At 40.5% G+C, this 21,201-nt stretch overlaps 1 protein-coding gene across 2 annotated transcripts in view; it reads right to left on the reverse strand.

Moving 5' to 3' along the window:
* GABRB3 (gamma-aminobutyric acid type A receptor subunit beta3) overlaps nt 1-21,201 on the reverse strand; it is a gene marked incomplete at both ends in the record, with an annotated part of 231,486 nt that overhangs the window by 129,631 nt on the left and 80,654 nt on the right. The window lies entirely within an intron of this gene.

Here is a 21,201-nt window from a genome sequence, read left to right on the forward strand (position 1 = left end):
AACCATCTCCAGTCGATGGGTTGAAAACCCAAGGCATGCAGCTTCACAATTTCCTAGGCCGTTGAGTTGGACCCTAAATGAAGGGCAAATCTAATCATTGTACAGTGACAATTGAAATATTTTCTTACACTTATTTATTCTAGGTCCAGGATACAGAAACTTGGAAATGAATGGCATGAAGCATGAAAGAGAGGGAGAGCCAGCCCAAAGAATAAACCTCTTGTGGCTGCTTTCCTCAACTTTAAAATAGGATCACATGAGAACTAAATAAAACCACGTATGTAAACACTGAATAACTGTTAGTCATCGGTCTTTTTTTTTATAAGAAATATGTAGAAGTTGAGAAGGAATAAACTGTGATATCTGAATATTTAGGTAAGTTCTTTTTTTCAAGGATTATGGAAAATTTGGGAAGAAGCTGGGAAAAGTACTCAATCAGATCATGACTATAATATTTATTAGAACTAATAAACTGTTTGAATGTTCAAACAGTAGATCCCAGATGCAGAGAACACCTTGTAATTATACCATTATGAGGTATGAGAGAGCCATTTCATGTGATCTGCAGAAGATGAGCCATGAACATATGGGGTTTGAAAATGCCAACATTTTTAAATTTATGGCTAATCAAAACATCCTTAAAATGGGTTTAATTTAACTTTGTAAATTACTTTTAAATAAGTGTATTCCTCTTTCTCGTTATAAAAAATAATCCCTATTAATTGTAGAACATTCGAAAAAAATAAAGAAGACAAAACGCCTTCTAGCTTGAGATAACCACTGTTAACATTTGGGTGAACTGTCTTATATTTCTATGGTGTACATGTGGATTAATTTAATATAATCGAGATCATGCTTATATTGAATTTTGTGTTATGTGTTTCATTTCACATAAAACTGCATTTTGAACATCTTTCTGTAACCAAGCAGGACTCTATGGGGCCTTTCTAGGACAGACACCTCCCCCATTTCCTCTGCTGTAGCTCCTCTCTTAAGTACCCAGATAATAGTATCTTATGTACACTTCCATAGTTGTTTTACAGATGCTAAAACCACCCAAACGGAAGAAATTAACTACTTGATGATCATGAGCCCACACACCTTCTGGTGCCTAAGGATTCATAATGCTAAACTCTGTGACCTCAAAATCTATCAATCAGAGAATTGTGCAGGAGCTGATCATGTACCCTGGGATGGCCCTCCTTCACTTTGCTTTTAAAAATGCTTTGCTGAAATCCTTCAGGGAGTTCAGGGTATTCTGAGCACAAGCCACCCATGTCCTTGCTTGGCCCTGCAATAAACCTTTCTCTGATCCAAACTCTGACGTTTCAGTTTGTTCAGTAAAATTTCTACATTCAAAATTCTTTGAAGATCACTTTATTACATTCATAAACTATTATATGGAAGTATCATAATTTATTTAACCTGCCCTCCTTGTTAAGTGTTATAAATAATATGGTGATGAATACCTTCGTAGACACAGAGATAAGTTTCCACTCTATTGACTGTTTTGTGAGATACACAACAGTCTGAGGTGAATGTACGTTTTCCAGTTACACTCATGTGGATAAACCCACCAAGCGTGGGTGCCTATGTACCTGTTGGGCCCCTGCTGTGAAGCCTGGTCTCACCACTCAGGCACCTGCATTTTTAGTTGGTTTATTAGACAGACCCAAATAAAGCTCAATATTGTTTTTATTTGCAATTTGTGGATTATCAGTTATATGTAAGTTGCATCACCAGTATTTCTTCTTCTGCAAGTAGACAAAATGTGCCCTTTGCCAAGATTCCTTTTCAGATTTGGGGTTATTCTTATCATGGCAATATTTGTCTATTACAGTTATTCAACCTCTGACTGACATATCCTGGCAAGTCAGTTTTCTATTTGTGGTGTCTTCCTTTCATCTTTTTGACATGCATGTTTCAGCAGACATCAAATACAGCAGCCTGTTGAAGTAGTATGGCATAGGGGACAGCCCAAGCTAAGCGTCTACTGTGCCATCACTATGTGACTCACCCACTTGAGTTGCAGCTTCCTCATCTGTAAAATGAGGGAGCTAGCTGTCCACCTCTCTTAACACTTCCAGCTCCAAAAGTATAAATTGTGTCATGGCTTTAGTACAAGAAGCAAGACTCAGTTCATCCTTCCTAAAAAACAAATATTGTCTATAAGAATTAAATGACTCATAAAAGCAGATCCCTCAGAAAATCTCAGAGGCATGATTACGTCTGCTTCAAACTTAAGATTTTTCTTTAAGTACCTTAAGCATGGTTAACATTTGTTAATTTTACTCTGAATAATCTAGAGCACAGGATTTTCAGAAAGAATCATCTGGGCTTTGAGATCCTTGTGATCTGGGTCCCAGCACCAGATGTGCTATGACAAACACTGATAATGATACTGTTACCCAGGAGCATTGGTCTCAAAGCAGGAAGCAACACCCTCCTTTTTGTATTTAGATAGAAGGGAAATACAACCCACTATTTGGGGGACTTATAGCCTTTGGTGTATTCTTAAGCTCTTTCACTGTGGTCTTGGGGAAGCAATTATTTCTCTCTTCATCTGAACTCACACCAGAAGTGCTGAGTTTGCTGTGGGCAAGAGCAGCCCTATGACCAGCTGAACTTCATTTGTGGTCGACCTTCTGTCCTCTGTGGATAGGCATATCTTCCTCCCCTTTGTAGTTTAGTATCCAATGGTAAGTGGCCTCTCTTTCCTCACTACTTTTCAGACGATTTCAGAGAAAACTGGTAGTCATTGGTTTGTAACTCTCCAACTTGAATCCCAATTGTGGAATGGAATCCAAAGTGATTTTGACAATGAAATGTAGCCTTTTAATAACTTGCCCTAGTTTAGTAATTGAGACCTGTCTGGGAAAAACTGGGAATAGATGTTAGGTAACAAGCTAGCCACTCATAGATCCAACTGTGAGTAAAATCCCAGATGAAGACAGTGAGCTATCGGCCAGAAAAGGGAATATTAATGACAACAAGATATGTCCCAGACACCGTTAGTTACTTATACAGGGATCTCATTAAATTTCCACAGCAAACGTATGAAGAACAGAGGATATCATCTCTAGTTCATAGATATTTGAGTTTCAAGGAGCTTTTTAACTTACTTACAATACAGCAATAATAAATGCTCAAACCACTGTGTGTCTGTCTCATTCCAAAGCCCATATTCTTTACATTTCATGATGTTGCCTCTTTAGGTACGCACACATCTGTGAACTAATGCTAAGACTTCCTTCCTCTCCTAGTATTGATTAGCATCTGAGTGGAAATTGGCTGTTTTGCTCTCAAACATCCCCAGCAGTGCTATGTTGCCAACTGAAATGAAACACTCCAAACTAGAATTCAACAACACAGAAAGTCATAGGATACCCATTTGGACAACAGGTCATCAGTGAGAATAACTACACTAAAATAAACTGATCAAACTGTTCCTACAAGCAATTCCATTTCTGCCCCAAAATACATTTTTACTTTCCCATTTAGCCAAATTAACATCCGCTGTACTTTGCTCATAAGACTTGGCGGGTAGGGACTTCCCTGGTGGCACAGTGGTTAAGAATCTGCCTGCCAACGCACGGGATTTAATCCCTGGTCTGGGAAGATCCCACATGCCATGGAGCAACTAAGCCTCTGTGCCACAACTACTGAGCCCGTGTGCTACAACTACTGAAGCCCACACACCTAGAGCTCATGCTCCGCAACAAGAGAAGCCACCACAATGAGAAGTCTGCGCACCACAAAGAAGAATAGCTCCCACTTGCTGCAATTAGAGGAAGCCCGTGCACAGCAACAACAAAGACCCAGCGCAGCCAAAAATAAATAAAAATTTTTTTAAAAAGACTTGGGGGGTGGGATTTATCATACTTTAAAAAGCCTGAGATTCAGGGAGAGGTGAGTCTGGGAGGACCACTGCTAGATGGAGTGATCCAAGGGGTCCAGTGTTACATGTTTCAAACGATACACTATTCTTTAGTTTAAGGCACTGCTATATTTAAAATAGATAACCATCAAGGACCTACTGTATAGCACAGGGAACTCTGCTCAATAATCTGTAATAACCTAAATGGGAAAAGAATTTGAAAAAGAATAGATACATGTATATGGGTAACTGAATCACTTTGCTGTGCACCTGAAACTAACACAACATTGTTAATCAACTATGCTCCAATATAAAATAAAAATTAAAGAAAAAGAAAATTTAACAACCAAAAATAAATAAATAAAATAAAAACAATTTCAGTATCACGATGATGGTGAAATGAAAAGCTGATCATCTTCAAACTTAATTGTTAACAAAACTGATTCAAGTGTCACATCTTCCATCATGGTCACCTGGTAGTTTGAATAGAGAAAGAGTGGAAAGAGGAAGCTGGAAATGAGGGAGGAATAAATCCCCTTTGTCAAGAGAATGGTTCATCAGCAAAGAAGACACCATGGGCTTCTACATATAACCCAGGTACCCCCTGAAGGAAAGTGCCACAGCCATGGGCATCAGCCTGCATTCAGGAGACCGACAGGGAGGGCAGCAAGTGTCTTTTGCCAGCCTTGTGGGGAAAGATGAGGGAATCCCTTTAAAATGCACACTTCAGGGAGCAGCAACTGACAGGAAACTTGACGCTCAGGAGGGAAAATGTACATGTGAATAAGTGAGTGGAGCTAGGACCCTCCCAACATCTAGCTGATTACAAGACATGTGATTATGTCCATAGCAACTGAAAATTTGTAATAAACAGTTTTGTTATATTGTAGTGAAAGCCACCTGACCTCAGATGGTGAGGGAGTTCTGAAATCCCTCGTCAATTTCCTCATTTCTCTCTTCTGAACTATAAAGAGGATAAATATATCAGAGTTAATAGTTGCCAAATTTAGAATGGAAATCAACTGGCAACTGCCCAAAATGCTTTGACAGTGAGACCTATTCTCAACATCTGGCAAAATTCCAAGCAGCAGTCAAATTCTGTGGAATATTTGGAAGAAAGCACCCAGTACTGAGACCACCTGAGTTCTAGGTCTAGCTCTAGCCATAAAAGTTCTAGGTCTAGTTCTAGCCATAGAAGTCACCACTCTTGTGAGCATCAGTTTCCTAACTTGCAAAGTGAAACAAAGCCTGTGACACCCACCATGCACATCTGTTATGATGTCAAGATGAAATGCCGGCACGACCACACTACATGAATGGTAAAGAACTCTAAAAGCATTTAGGGGAATATTACCACACTGACAATTAGTGCAGGTAAAAAACAGGTAGACTGAGTAGTCTAAGGTTATCACAGTTAAGGAAACTTGTGGTTCCTGATTATCAGCTGAATCATCAAGCAGTGAGATGCTCAGAAGAAAACTATCGTACACACACACATACATGCATGCATGTGCACACAGAAACACTTAACTGTTTGCATCATCCTGATACATTTTAAGTAAGACACAGGGTAAAATGATACCTAAGATCCAAACCAAATTAAGGTTTCTTTTTCATCCTGAGCACCTGTATGCAAGAGCCCTCTAGACATCCACACAGGGCAACCTACTCACAGTCAGTCAGCGTTGTTTATTGAGCACTCATTCTGGGCCAGGCACACTGCAAGGCATTTGGGCAATGCAGAAGGAAACAGCACACATGTGCTCACACAGTAGTCATGGCAATAAAGAGGAAAGGTTCACACGCCCAAGGTGTGGCAAGGGAAATGCACACAGGATGCAGAGAAGATGAGGGTGGGGATGGAAGAGGGCCACTCCATGAAGACAGAACAAATACCAAAGGAAAAGGCGCTGTTCATCCGTCAGACTGGAGAAGATCACAGAGGTGTGAGCCTGGACCTGCACAGAGCAGCCTGAAATGTACCTCCCAGGTTCTCCTGCCAAAGTATTGGCTGGGAAAGTATTTAGCTATTTACTTTGGTGCTAAGCTCTTAATATAGTTGTCACACCTAACATGTAATCACTGACTGCCACAAGTTACATGAAAAACATTTTAGCATATAATAGATGTTGAGTTTTCAAGTAAATTCAGACAAGTTAGTCAAACTGATTAATATATACCCCCAAATCATGTCTCCTTTTTAACAACATTGATGTTTTAAATCAATAACCTATGTAGTCATTCATCTCCATTGTTTCTTAACTTCAATCAGAAGTCATCTTTACTATTTATCAAAACATGACCCATTTTGATGAGCAGAGGTTTTAGAACTTGTAAAGTACATAAAAGGATGTGTATTCATTAGAAATATATCTCCCAGGTGATTTACTTATGCCTTTTAATCTTTATCCACACTTCACAACCAAAATACACACTTCTACTACCATAGAAAAGCATTAATAATATAATTTTTAAAGATCTGCAGCTTTCACAGATAGCTCTGAAAAAGAGCTAATCATATATAAATGGTTAACTTTCTGTTTGGTTGGACATATAAGAATTTTTTATCCAAGTGGGGAGGTTTGGCCACAGCCACATCCATCAGTAGATGTGTCCAACCAGAGGGTCTTCCTCACCAGGCTTGGCTCCCCTTTCACAGCCAGAGCATTTCCCCAGATGTTACACCTGCATCAGGAAATAAATGCCCTATTTTTAACTTCTGATGCTTGGAGTAAACCTGACAACAATTAGGCTTAATTACTATGTGCAGCACTGTTGCCATGGTATCTCTCTCCAGATGGGCTGGGAGGGCGCCGGCCTCAGGTCCCAGGTGCCCCATGGCCTGCTCCCCACACATGCAGCATTGCCTCTGCAATCACAAAAGAAGGGCATCTATTTTCAATTCACAACACAGATGAACATATTTCAGGGGCAGAGTCATTACAAACCCAATCCAAATCAGGTCAAGAAACAGGAATATATTTGATGACAGCAAAAGGATAAACGCAAGTACAGACGCAACTCCAACAAACCCACGGGCATACAGTGGTGTTACCATTCTTATTCATTTATTTTTTTAAAGTTATTTTGAAATAATTATAGAGTCACAGGAAGTTGGAAAAAAATGTAGGGAAGTTCCACATGCACTACACCCAGTTCTGCCAAATGCTATACCATCTTGCATAATTCAAGTACAATATCAACAGCAGGAAATTGACCCTGGTAAAATACACAGAGTTTAATCAGATTTCACCACTTTTACATGCAAGCATTTGTGTGTGTGGAGTTCCGAGCAATCTTACCACACATGTAGATTTGTGTACCAACCAACACAAGCCAGATACAGAACTTCCTCAAGAACTCTTTATAGCTACACCAACCTCACCCCACTCCATTCATAACCCTGGCAACCACTAATGTTTTCTCCAATTTTGTAATCTTGTTTAGGAACATTACATGATTTTCTGCCTAGTTGTTCTACAAGTTGCTGAGAGTGGGGTGCTAAGGTTCCCAATGATAACTGTAGATTTGTCTATTTCTCCTTCCAGCTCTATTAGTTTGGATTCACGTGTTCCATGTTTTTAGTGCACGCACATTTGGGATTGCTTTATCTTCTTGGTAGACTGCACTTTTAATTGTTATGTAATATTCCAATTTTCTTTGTTCTTTCATCTACTTTATCTGATTAAATATAGTCAAGTCTGCTTTTTTATCATTATTGCTTGCATAAGGGAGTGGCCTAGATGGAGGAGTAGGAAGATCCTGAGCTCACCTCCTCCCATGGGCAAAACAAAATTACAATTATTTACAGAGTAATTACCAATGAGAATAACCTAAAGACTAGAAGAAAAGATTTTCCACAACTAAAGATATAATGAAGGAACCACAACAAGACAGGCAGGAGGGACAGAGACACGGTATAGTCAAGATCCACACCCCTAAGAGGATTATCCTCCACAACCAGGAGGATAATCACAACAGCAGAGGTTCTCCCCAGTGAGCAAGGGGTCTGAGTCCCACATTGGGCTCTCCAGCCCAGAGGTCCTGCACCAGAAAGACAAGCCCTTAGAACAGCTGGTTTGAAGGCCAGTGGTGCTTGCATACCGGAGAGTCAGACGGCTTCAGGAAATAGAGACTCCACTCTTAAAAGGGTGCACACAAAATCTCCCACACTCCAATACACAGCACAGAGGGAGTAATTTGAAAGGAGCCTGGGTCAAACCCACTTGCTGACCTTCGCCTCCCAGAGAGGCAGGAGGTAGCTGGGACTACCCCTGGGGACACAGACACTGCAATAAGAGCTTGTTCTACCACGAGGACACTGGTGCTGGCAACTGCCATTTTGGAGTCCTCCCTCTAGACTACTACAACCAGGACCAACCCAACCCACCAGATGGTTGGCCCAAGTCCCAGGAACCCCATCCCCCAGGCCAAACAGCCAGTTTCATGGGAACCCAGCTTCACCCACCAGTGAGCTGACACCAGATCCAGCCTACCCCAGGCCTCCACAGCAAAGCAGCCCTGGGACCCAGCACCACCCAACAGCAGCCAATAGCCTCTGTACAAGGCACGGCCTGGCAGTCAACATACCTGGGGACCAGCCCTGCCTACCAGCACTCCCACGGTAGTCAGCCCACCACAACAGCAGGGACCACAGAGCCCACATAAGGACATGTCTAGATCATACAGGTCTGGTGAAGTCCTAGCCACATCAATCAGACAAGAAAAACAAGTAAAAGGAATCCAAACTGGAAAGGAAGAAGTAAAAGTACCACTGTTTACAGATGACATGATACTACATTATAAAATCCTAAAAACACCACCAAAAAAACTATTTTAACTGATAAATGAGTTCAGTAAAGTTGTAGGACACAAAATTGATAATACAGAAATCAGTTTTGTTTCTATACAATAATAATGAACTATCAGAAAAAAAATTAAGAAAACAATCCTATTTACAATTGCATCAAAAAGAATAAAATACCTAGAAATAAATCTAAGGAGGCAAAAGACCTGTTCTTGGACACAAGCAAATGGAAAGATACGTCATGTTCACAGATTAGAAAAATTAACATTGTTAAAATGACCATACTCCCCAAGGCAACTTACAGAATCAATGCAATCCCTACCAAAATACAAATGACATTTTTCAGAGAAACAGAACAAAAAATTCTAAAATTTGTATGGAAACACAAACACCCAAATAGCCTTTTTTCTCTTATTGAGAAAGCAGAACAAAGCTGGAGGTATCATGCTCCCTGACCTCACACTAGACTACAAAGCTACAGTCAGCAAAACAGTATGGTACTACCACAAAAAAGACACATAGATCAACAGAACAGAATAGACAGCCCAGAAATGAACTAACACTTAAATGGGCAATTAATCTACAATAAAGGAGGCAAGAATATACAATGGGCAAAAGATAGTCTCTTCAACAAATGGTGCTGGGAAAACTGGACAGTTACACGTAAAAGAATGAAATTAGAACATTTTCTCACACCATACAAAAATCAACTCAAAATAAATTAAAGCACTAAATGTAACACCTGAAACCATAAAACTCCTAGGAGAAAATATAGACAGTACACTCTTTGACATCAGTCTTAACAATATTTTTTTGGTTATATCTCCTCAGGCAAAGGAAACAGAATAAAAAAAAGGGGGGGGGGAACTACAACAAACTAAAAAGTTTTCAGACAGCAAAGGGAACTATCAACAAAACAAAAAGGGAGGCTACTGAATGGGATAAGATATTTGCAAATGATATATCTGATAAGGGGTTAATATCCAAAATACACAAAGAACCCATACAACTCAATATCAAAAAAACAAACAACCCAATTAAAAAATGGACAGAGGACCTGAATAGACATTTTTTTCAAAGAGGACATACAGATGGCCAACAGACACATGAAAAGATGCTCAACATCACCAATCATTAGGGAAATGGAAATCAAAACCACAATGAGATATCACCTCACACATGTCAGAATGGCTATTATCAAAAGACTACAAATAATAATTGTTGGGGAGGATGGGAAGAAAGGGGAACGCTTGTACACTGCTGCAGAGAATATAAATTGGTGCAGCCACTATGGAAAACAGTATGGAGGTTCCTCAAAATTTAAAAACAGAACTACCATACAATCCAGCAATTCTACTCCTGGGTATTTTTCCGAAGAAAACAAAAGACCTAATTCCAAAAGATATATACACCCTTATGTCCATTGTACAATATTTCACAATATCCAAGACATGGAAGTAACCTACATCAGTGCCCATAAACGTATGAATGGAGATATATATATATATATATATATATATATATATATACACATTTATATGTATACACACACACACAATGTAATAATACTTAGCCATGAAAAAAGAATGAAATCTTGCCATTTGCAACAACATGGATGGACCTAAGTGTATTATGATAAGTGAAATAAGCCAGGCAGAGAAAAACAAATGTCTTATGACTTCACTTATATTTGGAATCTAGAAAACAAAACAAATGAACAAATGTAACAAAAAAGAAACAGTGTCATAGACACAGAAAACAAGTGGTTGCCAGAAGGGAGAGGGGTAGGGTGATGAGTGAAACAGACAAGTAAAAGTAAGAGATACAAACTAGGGGGATGAGTGAAGCAGACAAGTGAAAGTAAGAGATACAAACTTCCAGTTCCAAAATAAATGAGTAATGCAGAATACAGTCAATAATATAATATTTTTTATGGTGACAGATGGTGACTAGACTTATCCTGGAGATCATTTTGTAATATAAAGAAATACTGAATCGCTATGTTGTGCACCAATAAGTTCATAGTGTTGTAGGTTATACTACATAAAACTTATGGAAAAAGCAATCAGATTTGTGGTTACCAGAGGTGGGGTGAGGGGAGTGGGGGAGTGGTCAAAAGGTACAAACTTCCAGTTATAAGATAGATAAATACTATAGATGTAATGTACAACATGATAAGTATAATTAACACTGCTGTATGTTATAATCAATATTTTTAATTGAAGTATAGTTGATTTACATTGTGTTAATTTCTGCTGTATAGCAAAGTGATTCAGTTATACATATATGTATACATTCTTTTTTTATATTCTTTTTCATTATGGTTTATCATAGGATATTGAATATAGTTCCCTGTGCTATACAGTAGGACCCTGTTGTTTATCCATTCTATATATAAAAGCTTACATCTGCTAACCCCAACTTGCCACTCCATCCCTCCCCTGAACCCCTCCCCCTTGGCAACCACCAGTCTGATCTCTATGTCTGTCATTCTGTTTCTGTTTCACAGGTTCATTTGTGTCATATTTTAGATTCCACATATAAGTGATATCATTTGGTATTTGTCTTTCTCTTTTTGACTTATTTCACTTAATATGATAATCTCTAGTTGCATCCATGTTGCTGCAAATGGCATTATTTTGTTCTTTTCTTATGGCTATGTAGTATTCCATTATATATATGTATATATATATATACCACATCTTCTTTATCCATTCATCTGTCAATGGACATTTAGGTTGTTTCCATGTCTTGACTATTGTGAACAGTGCTGCTATGAACTACTCACAATAGGAGTGCATCTATCTTTCTGAATTATAGTTTTATCTGGATACATGCCCAGGAGTGGGATTGATGGATCATGTGCTAATTCTATTTCTAGTTTTCTGAGGAAACTCCATATTGTTTTCCACAGTGGCTGCACCAACTTACATTTCCACCAACAGTGTAGGAGGTTTTCCTTTTCTCCACACCCTCTCCAGCATTTTTTATTTGTAGACTTTTTAATGGTGGCCATTCTGACAGGTGAGGTGGTACCTCATTGTAGTTTTGACTTGCGTTTCTCTAACAATTAGCAATGTTGAGCATCTTTTCATGCTCATGCTTTTCATACAGATGCCTACTGGCCATCTGTATTTCTTCATTGGGGAAATGTCTATTTAGGTCTTCTACCCATTTTTCGATTGGGTTGTTTGTTTTTTTGTTCTTGAGTTGTATGAGCTGTTTGTATATTTTGGAAATTAAGCCTTGTCAGTCACATCATTTGCAAATATTTTCTCCCATTCCATAGGCTGTCTTTTCAGTTTCTTTTGCTGTGCAAAAGCTTGTAAGTTTGATTAGGTCCCATTTTTTTGCTATATGTTATATATGGAAGTTGTTGAGAGGTAAATCTGAAGAGTTCTCACCAGAAGGAAAATAATATCTTTTTCTTTTCTTTTGTATCTATATGAGATGATGGATATTCAATAAACTTACTGTGGTAATCATTTCATGATATATGTAAATCAAATGATTATGCTATACACCTTAAACTATACAGTGCTATATGTCAAATATATCTCAATAAAACTGGAAGAAAAACAGACTTTAGAATAAGTAAATGGTAAACATAAACCTATAAAAATAAATGTGTACCATTAAAAAAATTTAATAAAAATAAATAAAATTAATGCTTGCATGATATGTATATTTTTTACGGTTTTGTGAATTTTTTATTAGAGTACAGTTGATTTATAATATTGTGTTAGTTTCTGCTATACAGCAAAGTGTATCAGTTATACATACACATATATACTCTTTTTTAGATTCTTTTCCCATATAGGTCGTTACAGAGTACTGAGAAGAGTTCCCTGTGCTATACAGTACGTTCTTATTAGGGCACGTTCTTATTCGTTATCTATTTTATGTATAGTAATGTGTATTTGTCAATCCCAGTCTCCCAATTTATCCCCCTCACAAAGCATGATATATTTTTTTGTGTCATTTTACTTTCAACCTACCTATGTTGCTATGTTTGAAGTGAACTTCTTGTAGAGAGCATATACCGTATTTGGATTATTTTTTTCATTCACTTTGACAATCCTTGTCTTTTGATTGGTATGTTTAGACCTTTCATATTTCAGATAAATACTGATAGGTTAGGGCTAAAGTCTGCCAATTTATTTCTTGTTTTCTATTTGTTCTGTTTTTTTTATTCCTGTTTCCCTTTTCTTGCCCTCTTATGTCTTATGTTTTAGAAGTCTACTTTGATTTATCTATCATGCTTTTGATTATTTTTCTCAGTATAGTAATTTAGTGTTTACTTTGGGGTTTTTTCATATATGTAAGTAACATATCAGAGTCTACTGGCATCAGTATTTTACCACTTTTGAGCAAAGTATAAACATCTTACATATTTTTGTGTCCTTTCACTCTTCTACCATTTTTTTAGAAATATCAAGAATTTTCTCTCCATTCATTGAGCACCACATCAGATGATCTTATAGTTTTTGCTTCGCTCTTCAAACACAGTTTTAAAACCTCATGAAGAGAAGAACAGCCTGTTATATTTACCACTAATTTACTCCATCCATTACTCTACCTTCCTGATGCATCAGGCTCCTTCTGTTTCCATTTCTTCATTGTCTAGAGAATTTCTTTTAGGTATTCTTTGTGGGTAGGTCTTCTGAGGACAGATTCTCTTATCTCTTTGCTTTAGAACAGCGGTCCCCAACCTTTATGGCACCAGGGACTGGTTTCGTGGAAGACAATTTTTCCACGGACCGGGGGTGGGGAGGAAGGTTTCAGGATGATTCAAGCGCATTACATTTATTGTGCACTTTATTTCTATTATTATTACATTGTAATATATAATGAAATAATCATACAACTCACCATAATGCTGACAGGAGGCGGAGCTCAGGCGGTAACGAGAGTGATGGGAAGTGGCTGTAAATACAGATGAAGCTTCCCTTGCTTGCCCGCCACTCACCTCCTGCTATGCGGTCTGGTTCCTAACAGGCCATGGACCAATACTGGTCCATGGCCCAGGATTTGGGGAGTCCTGCTTTAGAGTATCTTCATTTTCTCTTCATTAAGGATATTTTTGCTGGATATAGAATTTACAGTTGATATTTCCTTCAGCACTTGAAAAATGTTGTGATATGTCCTTATGTCTTCCATGGTTTCAAATGAGAAATTCATTGTCATTCATTGTCAAAATGCTGTTTTCCTGTAGGTAAAGTTTCATTTCTCTCTGGCTGCTTTTAAGACTTTTTTTTTTCCTTTGGAAGTTTGATTATGACATTTTTTGGCATGGATTTCTTTGGGTTTATCCTGTCATGATTCACGAAGCTTCCTGAATCAAATCTGTAAGTGTATGCCTTTTGCCAAATTTGGGGAAATTTCCAGCTATTATATTTTTGAATTTTACAGCCCCACACTCTTTCTCATTTCTTCTGGGACTCTGGTGATGCAAATATTAGATTTTTTGTGATTACCACACATGGTTCTGGGTTTTTTTCAGTCTATTTTTTCTCTATTATCAGATTGGGTAATATCTATTGATTTGTCTTTCAGTTCATTGATTCTGCTCTCTGTCATCTCCAATCTCCCATCTAGTGAGATATTTTTTATTTCGCTTATTGTACTATTGTACTTTTCAGTTCTACAATTTTTCTTTGAGTATTTTTGTATCTTCTATTTAATTGCTGAGAGTCTCTATTTTTCATTTGTTTCAAGACTGATTATAAGTGCTCATCGAAGCATTTTTTTAATGACTGATTTAAAATCATTGTCAGAAAATCACAACATCTGATTTGTCTTAGCATCGGCATCCGCTGACTGTCTCTTTTCATTCGAGTTGTGATTTTCCTGGTGTCTTTCAATTGTATGCTGTGCATTTTGGACATTATATTGTGAAACTCTGGGCTCCACTCTATTTTAGTTTTTAGCAAGCAGTCACCCTGTTTAGGTGTGGCATGCCAAGTGGAATGAATGTTCAACTCCTCAGGGAGCCCCACTGACCCTACCCCAACAAAGTTTCCACCTAGTCTGATTATCTGACTCACGACACCTCACTGCAGATGCGGGGTGTAAATTCAGCTTCCTCCTAGACCTGCCAACATATTCCCAGTAAAAGCAGTGCACCCACTCCTTGCTGGGCACACTGACTCCAGAGAGAGAGAGGAACAGAGGGCTGGCTAAGTCACTTCACTGCTGTAAGGTAGGGGTGAAAACTCATTTCCCGGTAAGCCCCACTGACCCTGGGGGTCACGGGTAGAAAGACTAGCCCCACGTTGTACCATGTTCCACGTTGCCAGTGCAGGGATGGGTGGAGGCTCAGCTCTCTGCAGGCCGCTTCAAAACCCAGTGTGGCATGGGGCAAGTGAAATGCTGACTAGTCTTGCCTCACTCAATCTGTTGTTGAGTGGAGTTGAAGACCCAGCTAATGTCTGGGGCTGGGAAGCAGAGTGCCGGTCAATCCCAATTTACAGCTCCTGTCCAGTCCTGTCGCTACTCCGTGCTCAGGTCCCACTGATGCCAGCTTCCCCTGGAAGCAGCAGTGTGCAGATCAGCCCCCTCACCCTGGTTGCTCCTGGGTCAGGGTGCAGGTTTAGTTCCCTGTTTGAGTTTGCTGTCACTGCCCCACTGGGGGAATCTGGGATTGAACTCTGCTGAGCCCATCCACAGCATCCTGGCAAGGAGCACTCAGTTTGCTCTACAGGCAAGGGATGGTGGGCCAGCTTGCTCATCAGCATCTGGGAGGAATCGGAGTTGTGCTTCTGCTGCCCTAGCCCCTGTGTAACCGTGAGTGAGAGAGGCAGTTTTCCCACTGGTGTTTGGTTGGATGACGGCAAATGCTGTCAAAAAAGTTTTCTGTTCTGTTAGGCCACCCTTTTTCTGGTCCTCTGCCTGGGGAACAGACTTGGGTTGTATTTCTCTGTCTGTTGGTACTTCTGGGTTGCAGCCTTCTCCAGCACTGTATTCGGGACATAGAGGAGACAGAATAACCCAGGGAACTCACCACTGTGTCGTTAGCCAGTTCTGAGGTCGAAGGCCGTCTGCCTTCTTTCTCTGCCTTTCAAGTCTTTTCATGCTTCGTTGTGTTATGTTTGGTGTTTTTGTTGTAAGAGACAGGAGTTGGAGGAATGGGGCTGCTCCACCTTGGCCGAAATTGGTCTTCATTTATATATTTGTTCAATCTGGGTAGTGTACCACTCAGTGTGAGAAGAAATCTTACAGATCATGGAATTAAGTCCTCTAATTTTATAAACAGAAAATAGAAACATAACAGAAAATTGTAAAGGTAGTATAGGTCAGTCAAACTGCTACTCAGAGGCAGGATGTACATATAAAATTAGAGAACTAGGATCAGAGGACTAAAAGCATCTTTTAAGTAGCAGCACTTATAGTAGTAAAGTGAGTGTTTTCATTTTGATAGTTACGCTATATTCCACCTAAAGTGACCTTCCATTTCCCACGCATAGCAAAAGGAAGAATAGGAAATAAGGTGTTGGAAGGGGAAGGTGTCAGATCAAAGAGGACCCTTAACACTCATGCAAATACCCACCTGAAGGGGCTGGGGACTTCTGACAGGTCCTTTAGTCTTTCTGGGCCATAGTTTCCTAATCTTCAAAACCTTCTCTGACTGCTGCACAAGGGTTTTTTCTTTTTGAAAGTGCCGGTAAGCTACTTTATGTGAACAGCATTAGGATAAATTGCAAAGTTGTATACACTAAAAAACATAAAACATATTTTCAATGGATGAGAATAATAACAGGTATGTGTGGGTGTTAAAATGTTATAGCATCACAGGTACAGTAAACCCTGTGACAAGCAGGTTTACGAATACAAAACCTTTCCCTATTTCAGTTAATTCAAAGTTGAAACTCTCTGACCTTAAGACTGTTATTTTATCAAGTGCATGCGTGCCCACACGCACACACACATACATTCACGCAGTGTTGCTTTTCAGACTGAAGCCACTGCCTAACAGAAAGCATGCTTACGTAAGGACACAGTACTGAAAAATGGCCTCTGTGAAACTCCTCAATCATCTATCCAAGTGTGATGCTATTTTTAGGCTTCAGGGGAAAATGAATTGTTCAGAGAAAAGCATGACTCCTCAACTCCACCCAAGTACCATATTACTTATGGTCAAACCATTTTTAAGGCACCAACTGAGTAGTTTATTTCTATTACTTGGCAGATGGGAAGCAAGAACTGAATATTTTTATTGGGACTCTTTTTGAAAAGTAAAGTGTTAGAGGTGATGTGTTCTCCACCCACCAGCAGCACACTGGGCTTCTCATGTGTGCAGGGCTGAAGGCACTCAGGCTTGCAGAGGAGGGGGAGGCTGAGGGATGCACTAACCCTTACGGTTTTTCAAGGGTCACTTGCTGAACTACAGGAGGCAGTTCAGAAGCAACAGGCAAATGTGCAAGGATGTGAAATGGTCTGTGAGACTCAGAGAGCCTGAAAGTTATTTACACATGTCAAAGATGGTACCAGGAGGCAGAAACTAGGGAAGCAACCCAGTTTCTTCTTGGGGATTCCTTAGACCACCCACAAGACTTGAAGTATCTGTGGGACTGCACACCTATGGGGTTGAGACACCTACGTGACCCTAAGCCAAGGGTGCCCCATTCCCCTGAAGGAGAAAGGGTTTTGGCAGAGACAGCATTCCATGGTCCTAGAAAAGATTTAGACGCCAGCCTGTCCTCAAAGGAAAGACATGTCAGGAAGAAGAAACACAGGGCTGGTCACTTCATCACCCAGAAAGCAGCAGGCAAGAGGACCAGGGCTCACCATTTCCAGTACAGTCACTGCCAGTTCAGAACACGCATCTCAGCCCTCTCCCCGGGAAGCCAAAGATAGTCCACTTCCTTTGAAAATGACCTTAGCAGGATAAGGATGCATGCTTTTCTCCCCTCCCCAGCACACTGTTTGTGGATTTTAGATGCTTTCAGTGTGAAAATAACGGGATAATTTTTACTGAAGGCACACTGTTCTGTTTCATGAACATTCCCTTACATCACCCTCCTAAAACATCATGTATTACTATTTCCATTTTATAATGGAAGAAAATGGAGGGTCAGAGTTGCAGGTTTCACACTAGGTCAGAACAGAGGCAGGGTTTGAGCCAAAGCCTCCAATGCTAGAGTCAGAGGAGTGAACCACTAAGCAGAACCAGCTCCCAGGGTTTTAGGAGACCAGGGGTGTTTGCAGCAGGGTCCTCACATCTCTTGGAGGCTCTGGGGTATGTCACACTCCAGGCCTTTCACCTGTCTCCTTGTGTCATAACTGCTCTGACTAGTGCGGTGGCTGGACGGAGCCCAGAGTCCCCATGAGGGACCTGCTCAGGATGGTAAATTCCTGACACACATCACAGACACCGCTGGAATGTGTGGATGCCCATGACAGGGCGTCAGCACTGGCTGTTTTAAACTGCATTATTCCTCTAAAAAAGGTATGATTTCATCAGGTTTATTTCAAATTCTTAAATCTACAATATATTCTCTTTAGTATTAAAAATGTGACCTCCACTAACCATTTAGTTAAACAGTCTTTTTTTAATTCTTTGTGCTATGGTCTAAGACAGTGATTCTCAACATGGATTCATTGGCTGTACATTCCCTAGGTAGGTGACATCCCCAAACTTAAATTTCCTTGTTGATTTACTGTGAGCGTTAAATTACATAACCCACCCAAAGCACCTCCCTCGCTGTCTGCCATGGGGCAAGTGTTCAATAAAGGTTGAATATTATCACGTGACTTCCTTAATTATTGAGGAACCACAACCTGTCTTTCCCTGGAGAAGGCAGTGGTCATGGCCTCTTTCCAAGACTTTCTGCAGAGTACTCTCTTTCTGTTTATTTCAGACTTGTATTCCCTCCGTATTCCTATTCAGACATGAAAATTTCCCTCACTTTGACATTTTATCTTCTTAAATCTTGGCCCAAGACTTCTTTTCTGTTTTCACACCATATCTGCCATCTTTCCTACAACCACGCATCACTGGGTCCCTGTAAGAGTTCTGACTTGTCCTGAGACTCTCCGTCCTTCATCCTGACCCCCTCTCTCCCCTGGGTCAAGAACCTTTCCTGTGACTCCCCTCCTCAGGTCGGCTGCCATTCTCCCCAGAGTGTCCTGGTGCCACATGAGGCACCGTTGGCATGAATGTCCAAACCCAATGCAGTGCTTCCCTGGAGGGCTGCTCAGCCTCTGCTGCATCTCTTCACCCTGTGCAAGAGGAACCAGGGCCCAGAGCAGAGACAGATGCCAGGGCCACACAGCTACAGCTAACCAGGGTCCAGAAAGAATACATGAGGGACTGAAGCAAGTTTATGTTCAATATTAAATCAATGTGTTATTGGAGTTTTATGTTACATTTGGAAGCAGGGTAACATTTAGACTCTCCTGCAGCCCAACTCTCCCCTCATTAGAGAGTTCCTAGGTGCAATGGGCATTTGGAAATACTTCAAAATGCCATCTAAATTGAATTTAAGTAGACTTCTGCAAGCTTATCATAAAACACGATATTAAAACTTCCAACCTAATGTAACCTCACTCTTAAATGCCTAATCTTTTTTAAAGGATTTATGTGAGTCAGAAAGATTAAGTTTGTGTTGATTTTCCATACACAGTTTTGTGATAACCTACCTAAATTTCTAGGTTGACTGTGCAAACTTATTACAAAGCATAGAAAAAGCAAAGTAAGTTGTTATACAAACAGAAGCAAATGATAATCCAACAATTGTCATTTGCCAACATTGAACCCCTGAACAGAGGTGGATTGGAGCCTTTACTGATGATAATAGATACAAGAAAACCTCAAATAAAACTTTCCTATACGTTTTGGTGCCAACTGAAGATGGTCTGGCTGATTCCAAGCACCCTGAGGAGAGAACTGATTTTCTCTCTCTTCAACCTCATTAGATATCATGCAGCACGTGCTTCTCATACAGCCAGTGTTCGGAAAATATAGGCAACTCTTGCACGAAGAAATATTTGAAAAAGTCTCAGTCAAGAATGACCACCTTTCCTTTAATTTTTATTTTCCTGCCTATGCAGGGAACACAGGTTTGTGCCCTGGTCCAGGAAGATCCCACATGCTGCAGAGTGGCTGGGCCCATGAGCCATGGCCTCTGGGCCTGTGCGTCCGGAGCCTGTGCTCTGCAACGGGACAGGCCACAACAGTGAGAGGCCCGCGTACCACAATAAAAAACACTAATTTTTATTTTAATAACTAAAAGACTAACTTCAGTCATTCCTACCGCTGGAAAGCAGAGTAGGGAGAGGCCAGCAGGAAGAAGACAGGCAGAGCTGCCCAGGAGGAGAATCTCCTTCGGGAAGAGGAGGTGGGCGGGGAGGGAGCCCTGCGATGGAGCCCACAGCAGAGGGAGCAGCGAGGCAAAAGGGATGGACCCCGTCTGGGGCACTTGCCAATCCCTACAGGAGGCTCCGGCAAAGCAGGTTTGGAGGAAGTCCCCAGAAAACAGAGAAGGGCAGAGGGCTGGAGAGAAGCCCTGTCATGCAGTGGCACCTTGGGGCCCAAGTAATTACACCAGTGCCCCAAACTGTGTGGCAGTAGTAAGGACTGATTCTGTGGCTGCTTTTTCTACACCCCCACCTCCAGCTTTTCCAATAAATATGGACATAAAACAGTAAAATTCTGAGATTTAAAAGGATAATAATATTGATACTGAGAAAATTATGAAGAGTGACTATTTTGAGAAATTTGATGTAATCAGTACGTGTATAATCAAGGCACAGCATAACTTTTAAAACTTGTATGGAGGGCTTCCCTGGTGGTGCAGTGGTTGAGAGTCCGCCTGCTGATGCAGGGGACACGGTTCGTGCCCTGGTCTGGGAAGATCCCACGTGCCGCGCAGCGGCTGGGCCCGTGAGCCATGGCCTCTGAGCCTGCGCATCTGGAGCCTGTGCTCTGCAACGGGAGAGGCCAAAACAGTGAGGGGCCCGCGTACCGCAAAAAAAAAACAACTTGTGTGGATTCCCAGAGACTGTGGGTGTTTGCATCAAGTTCTCCTGTCTCCATGCGGCCTTCCCTTTTTACTTTCAAGCCTTGCTTTTTCCTCTGAAGACCATTCACTACTAAGATCCCTCTCCAGCAGTTACTCTGTGAGATATATGACTGCTGAGGGATGAGGCCAAGGCCACATAATGAAGGAAGAAATGGAGCAATGCATAAAGAAAAGACAACAAAAATTTTCCCAAATCATACTCATCAAGAAAAATAAGGGCCTTTATTTTCAAAAATGTCCCCAGAACAAGATGCAAATAACCAATCATTTTCCTTTCAGGTTCTTGATGTCTCTTAAAATTTTTCCATAATAAAATAAATTACACAACACAGAAACAGACTCACAGACATAGAGAACAGACTTGTGGTTGCCAAGGGGAAGGGGAGTGTGGGAGGGATGGATTGGGAGTTTGGGGTGAGCAGACGCAAACTATTACATATAGAATGGATAAACAACAAGGTTTTACTGTATAGCACAACAAACTATATTATATC

Source organism: Leucopleurus acutus (genome assembly GCF_964270905.1).
Source record: "Leucopleurus acutus genome assembly, chromosome: 1".
Taxonomy (NCBI): Eukaryota; Metazoa; Chordata; class Mammalia; order Artiodactyla; family Delphinidae; genus Leucopleurus; species Leucopleurus acutus.